Raw genomic sequence first — 6,547 nt, 5'->3', positions numbered from 1 at the left:
GATGCGCACCGATGGCATGGACGAGGATCAGCTGGCGTGGTGGAAGGAGACCAAGGCGGACATCATAGCGAGGAAGAAGGCTGCGCGTGAAGCTCCTGCTGCAAGTGCTTAAGGTGAGTCTCCGGCGAGTGGTGGCACCGCTGGCGATGGACTCGTTGATGGTTGATCACATTTGGGAACTTCCGTGGCTTGAACATTGCCTATGATCGCGTTGTGATGTTAAAAACTATGAATTATGCATCACATATTTTGGATGTGCTATGTTTGATCTGAAATTGTTGTGCAAATTGTTGTCTAAAACCCTGTTTTGAGGGGTCGAAAACTCGGACGAGGTAGCAGAACCTGTATCCCCACCCCCGTAAAACAGAATATTATACGAGGTGAGGATACGGGTTTTGCTAGCTCGTCCGAATTTTCGACCGACGAAAAGTGAATACAGAGCCTTTACTCACGTTTTTAGTGCCGAAAAAATACGGGGCCTGTTAGATGATCTAAGCGTCCTCCCTCCATTATCCCCTGCCTCCGCTGCAGTCTCCCCAACAGGCCCGGATGCAGGCTCCCTGTCTCTTGATCTGGTCCTCTGCGGGGCTGTGCGTGCTGCCTCGATGGCGGACAGCGGCACCAGGAGGAGCGCGCCGGAGCTCGCCTCCGGAGGTGGCGGCGCGGCGCAAGATCAAGGCGCGGGATGGAGCTTCTAGGAGACGCCGGCTGGAACCAGGTGCACGTTCTGGTCGTTTGGTCACGGGCACCCACCCTCCCTATCTCGAATCATCTTCCTGCTGAGCTCCGCGCTAGGGTTTCCGACCGCCATGGCGCCATTCTACCGTAGGCCGTGGAGGAGTCGCGCAGGAGGGCGAGACAGCGCGGGGGAGGCGCTGCAAGAGGCACGGGGTCGGGAGGGGGCTTGGAGGCGCTGCTCGAGGCAGGTTCAGGGGGGGACGAGCGGCTCTGGCCTGTTGGGCAGCGCTGACTTTTTCATCGATCTGGTGGCGGCGAGTTTGATTTGACAGAAAATCGCGCATACCGAACCCTCCTCCAAGGCTCCAATTGATATGTGTTAGACAACCAGAGAAACCATGTTTCTCCCGTTTATGTTGGCCTCTCAGTGTGTGTTGTTTTTATCTAGGAAAAGTGAGAAAAGCATACACGTCGATTCATTACTTCATCGGCTGCCTCCACCTGTTCTACAGAGTTGGACAATGAATTGCAATACCGGACCCTCAACCATGCAGCGCCACTGATTGAGCTTTCCGTGCACTGGACTATCCAGCTTTTGGTTGAGAGGTAGAAATAATGCATTGCCTCTCTATAGAATGTTTTGATGCTCCCATTATTTAACCATCTGACCAGGGCATATATGCATAGCTCTTCTCGGTTTTCCATCATATTTGCAAGCTGCATGATAGTTAGTACCACAGCCTAATCCCTCAAACATTCATTGATAGATGTGAGTATTGTTGATAAGTGTTTGTTTTCTTGCAGTCGGGGACATTCAGAGTTAAGTTGCCGTGCTTGCTCTGCACAAGTGCTCTTGCATTGGCTTGATCTCATCAGGTTACTACACAACAACTTAACGCTGTCCTGATTTCCAGTGGCCTCTATGCTCTAAGGTGACATATGTGCAAACTAAAGAATAGTTTTAGCCTTTTAGGGAATCGACCTCTCAATATGAAGCCCCAGCGACAAAGTATGTCTGGTCAGGTCAGGTATCTAATCAATTAGTCAAGTAGAGTAGAAAAAATTCACAAGAGCATTAAGCCCTGTGTTTAATTTAACATAAGCTTTTTAGTTGAACTAGATGCCTAGGCTAATCATATTTACGCACCACATGACCACATATTCTTATGGCAATGCTACACCTGAAGCACATACCGGCCGGTATGCAAGAAAATATTGCAATGCTCTCAGCTCATGTTTTCTTGGGTGAAATTAGATTCTAGCACTGGGAGATCAAACGGTATTTTCTCAACCAAGAACCTTCAGGTTATTCTGTATAATCTTTATAGATAACAAACTTTATTGCTTATTGCAGTAATGTTCTTATTAGAAAAATGACATACCCTTAGATTTATAATCGGTAATTCTGTATTAATGTGATCCATTACGCTAAACAACGAAGGACTTCTGCTACTGTATCGATTTATGTTCAACACTAGGGAGCCCATCTGAATATATACATAATATTATGGCTATCAATTTGTTCATGGGAAAAATTATGGCTGAGAGACCTTCTGTATATTAGGTCAAGATACTAACCTGCCACTATCCTAAAAGGGAAAATATAATACTAAAATGACCTTGAGGCTCCCTGGATGTTCCCTGAGTGTTGTTTGATCCACGTCCTCTTCTTGCGGTGTGTTGCTCTGAGGTTTAATTTTACCGAGGATTTCTTACTTTTAACCTTTTCTTATCAGGTAAACGAATACAAACAATTACTAGGGTTAGACGCTAAGTGAAATAATGGATCTTCCTACCTCTTGAACACAAAATATACTTTTCTCTGCCTCATATTGTAGTACACAACAAGCATCAGTCATGACTCATGAAGTTGGATCAAGAGTTCACAAGGGACACAACTATTTGTAGAACCATTGGAATAATCATTACAGGTTCCTTTTAGTTTTCACCCTTGCAAATCATCCATTTATTCTTAGAAAAGAACAATAATCATATCATTCTTCTAAACTGTATAGTGGGTTAGCTGTGGCTCCTCTGAGCTTATTTTCCATTCTCTCTGCACTGGCTTTTGGTCCCCGTTGTGTTTGCTGGTCGTGTGTGTTGCAGCTGGCGTTTCATTTACAGTAGCAACTGCAACTGATCGTTGTCCGAAACGGCATTGGTTGGAATCCATGGAGACTTGCGACTGCCATGTATGAAGCGGACTTGGGCTGGTCAGCAATGCTGCTGCCGATTGCTTATTTCTGGTCTACCAATGCATTTAAAAATAATATTGCTGGGGCATCGATATAGTCTTTGCATTAATCATTATGGTCTCGACTGTGCATTTCAGTTGTTCTGGAAAAGGTCAGTGTTGCTGTGTGTGCGTGTCTGGGTTCTTCCTTTGATTTGCTTGTACTGCAGACGCTCACGGTGAACAGTTATGACTGCAATAATTTGTGTTTGCTTGATTGGATTTCACTTTTTACTTGAATGCAGATATACAATGGTTGTGTACTTGGTGATGTGTAGCAATGCCCGACGGAAAATATTAAACATACAAATTCAAGAAGCACATCTGAGAAGGTAGATATGGCCGGGAAGATTTCGTCTTGACGCTTCTACTGATGAAGGTATTTAGGTGCTCTATAATATTATTGTCGCATTCTACTGTGTGAAGTTGGAACAAAATTTAATAGATTTGATTTTCTATACGATTGATGTTTTGAGCGATTCAGGTTTCAATTTATTGTGTGGATTGTGGATAGGTTCATTGCAATGCATGATGACCTGTTAAGTAACCCATGGTTATAGATGTGTCACCTTTCAAAGTAGGAAGAAATATATATATTGAATTAATAAGATTAGACTCTTATCTGGTAAATCATTTTTCTTTGATCTTCCACTTTCCTTGAATTGCCGCCAAAATTAGAGTTATTTGTTGAAGCACAAAAACAATATTCTTGATGTAACCACCCATCAATTTTCTTCATGGGAAAGAATCTTAGTAGGTGCTTGTTTGAATCTCAGATGTCATGGCATTTCATCCTTTTGTTCTTTGTTATTCAAAGCAGATCAGTTACAAATTCATCATAGCATAGTTTTGTTCATTAAAAACATGCCTATTTGTTATCTTCCTAGCTCTTGATATTGAAGTCAGTTATGTCATGGAGTTATCTTGAGAGCATTATGAGGAAAATGATTTTTTTTACCCATCAAACATATACTTTTAAGGGAACTAGCATCTTCTACAGGATCCATACAAATATTATGCGTTAGCCTGTCTCCAAGGAAAAATAAAGTTTCAGCTCAAAGAGCAAACTGCAAGACTTTTCACATATTACTTCTACTAGGCACACTTCTAATAAATGGAATATATATCTACATATGTTGTTGCCCATTTCTGAGACTGTTAGCACTCAGTTTTCAGATATCATATTGATTACAGTTTGTAGGTGGGAGAATGGTTGCTGGACTAAACCATTAGCTGGGATGGTAGATTAGACTGTCACCTCCACCGCACTGTCAATGCCTTGGAGCAGTATCCTATGGAGGCATTTGTATGATAGTTTTTACACAGCTAAGGAGAATACCTGCTAAGAACAGAAGAGTAGAAGCACCCTTGGAGTATGACATTTTTTTTCTGAAGCATATTGGAGTTAGCCTACAATAACAGTAGTACATTTTCTCCATTGTTTCTTGGCACTCAACACTGGCTTATCTTGATAGGTTTGCTATAAGTTGTATTCTACTTCTCGACGATTGTGGGAATTGAACTAAAAATCCAAATTTACTTTCCTGCATAAATAGTATTTTGGAGCGCTTCGTGTATTTGTTGATGAAATATATGAAAGAGGCATGAAATTAGGCAACCTCTCATGAGTACATTATTTCCTTTTGCACAGCCAATATTTTATTCTTAATTCAACTCATGGAAGCAATTAAGTTATTATCCCTCTCGGTAATCAGAACCTACTGTCTCCGTCTATGTCTTGATTTAGGTCTTGCCTCAGCGGGTGACGTTCTGGAGTCATTCATTGAGGGTGGTGATTTACTTCTTGGTGGCGGCCACTCCTACCATTTTGGCCGGGGTTTGCTGTTTCCTAATGGCCGGGGTGACTGGGTGGGGCTGGATCGCCGGTTGGTGCTGTTGTGTTTCAGAGTGGCTATGTGGCTTCAGAGCTGAAGGTTTGTTCTTCCTGGTTTCCCTTCCTCATTGTCTTCATTTTCTATTTAGTTAATTAGTCTCTAGCATGGTTTAGTTATTTTGCCATGTGGCATGGGTAATGTTTTAACGTTGTGCTCCTCATGATAGAGTCTAGGTATGTGGGACGTTTTATGAATTAGTTTGATCAAGTGGAGACAAGGGTGGCAAAACGACCTCTATGTAATGGCACACACAAAAAAAGTTATGTATATCTAAACAGGTGGATAATTTGATGAGAAAATTACAAGCTTCAGTGTGGACTATGGGCGAAACTGTCAATTGTGAAGCCCACGATTCCTTCAAATATTCACAGTTCTGGTGACTTTTGATTATTGTACAACTGGAGGTTTCCTATAACTTTCCCTATCCGCTGCCATTACAGAGATTAAGTAACTTTGTTTTGCCAAATACAGTTGAGTGGTGAACTGATATTTCGTATTTGTTTGCACGTGAGTTTCTGAGATTGTTCATAGACTCTAATTGGTAATTGAAATTTTAGTCATTGTTTGAATTTTGGTCAGAATATTTTTTTTGTGAGAACAGAAATGTGAGTAATCTTAGGATGTTAGTGATACTCATCTTATTGATTAGCAGGCCATACAAATTTTCTATGCCCGCTTCTCACTGATCAGATCTGAAACAGTGTAACCCAACCTTGCATCCAAGTATCCAACCATGGTGTCTAATACACCACAACGATGACAGCAAAAGAATGCATTCTACCCTGTTATGGGCAAAATCTGAGACCGTCCATCCTTTCATCACATATGTAAGGTATGTGAGAAATCTGAAACCGTCCATACTTTCATCACATATGTAGAGGCGTGTGAGAATGTGAGGCAGGCCGCGCGGCGAAGCGCGCCCGGCCATCTAGTAAGAATTTAATTACCATTGCATGACTACCAAGTGCAAAATATTAGTGATGGTACTTATAATCAGTATATTTATTTTGTAATTTTAGCTTGAAATAATTTTGCATTGTTCAGGTTTCATTCCTATTCAAACTCATTGCATTTTTACTATGCAATGGCTTATTTCATTTGAATTGATTTCCCTGAAGGATGATTCGGATGGCGTTCGTTCTGATCAGGAAGATATTCACCCGAAGAGCTGACACGTACTGAGGAAGCTCAAGAAGGAGCCATTTCTTACAGTCTTGGTCCAGGGTGTTACAAGTGCCCTTGGTGCTCACGTAAGGAGATGCCTTCAGACTACATGGGCATGTACCAGCATGCGAGGTACACATGTGTTGGCAGCTGAAAGACAGCTCCACATGTTAGGACCAAGCATGCCGCATATGGGATCTTTCTGAAGAAGCACGCCCCTAAGCAGTAGGGATGTGGAGGATGTCGTCTAAAGTCTTTGCAGTTGATGTTGATGTCTGAATGTGTTGCTGTTTGAACTACGTTTCGAACTTAGTCGTATTATATTGTGTGCCACTATGTTTGAACTACCTGTTTTAATTTGTGTGTGCCACACTGTTGCAGCTATTTGTGTGTGCCACTCTATCGTAATGCATGTCGTTGACTGTCTCTGATCTATTGTTTGTACTTTTTTTTTTTTACAGAACAATAAGTTTATTGAGTGATAGTAGCGTTTACAAAAACTTCCGGATAACTAAGAGTCATTGCCGGCCCATAAATAAAAAGGTCAAGATTTGATCTAGGCGCAGCCCACTGTGTT

The 6,547-nt window shown here is 42.0% G+C and overlaps 1 long non-coding RNA gene across 8 annotated transcripts; it reads left to right on the top strand.

The window, feature by feature from the left end:
- The first annotated feature begins 618 nt into the window (after positions 1-618).
- On the top strand, positions 619-6,310 carry LOC124661375. Of its 8 annotated transcripts, none has more exons than XR_006990157.1 (5): positions 619-718; positions 1,127-1,284; positions 1,483-3,290; positions 4,659-4,845; positions 5,925-6,310. It is a non-coding gene; the product is annotated as an uncharacterized LOC124661375 (long non-coding RNA). The 8 variants fall into 8 exon arrangements; XR_006990161.1 differs by lacking the exon at positions 619-718 and having other exon boundaries at positions 923-1,284; positions 1,483-3,024; positions 3,157-3,290; XR_006990160.1 differs by lacking the exon at positions 619-718 and having other exon boundaries at positions 923-1,284; positions 5,955-6,310.
- Positions 6,311-6,547: the final 237 nt, after the last annotated feature.

Source organism: Lolium rigidum, chromosome 6 (assembly GCF_022539505.1).
Source record: "Lolium rigidum isolate FL_2022 chromosome 6, APGP_CSIRO_Lrig_0.1, whole genome shotgun sequence".
Classification (NCBI taxonomy): domain Eukaryota; kingdom Viridiplantae; phylum Streptophyta; class Magnoliopsida; order Poales; family Poaceae; genus Lolium; species Lolium rigidum.
This window is presented reverse-complemented; position numbering and strand designations above follow the sequence as displayed.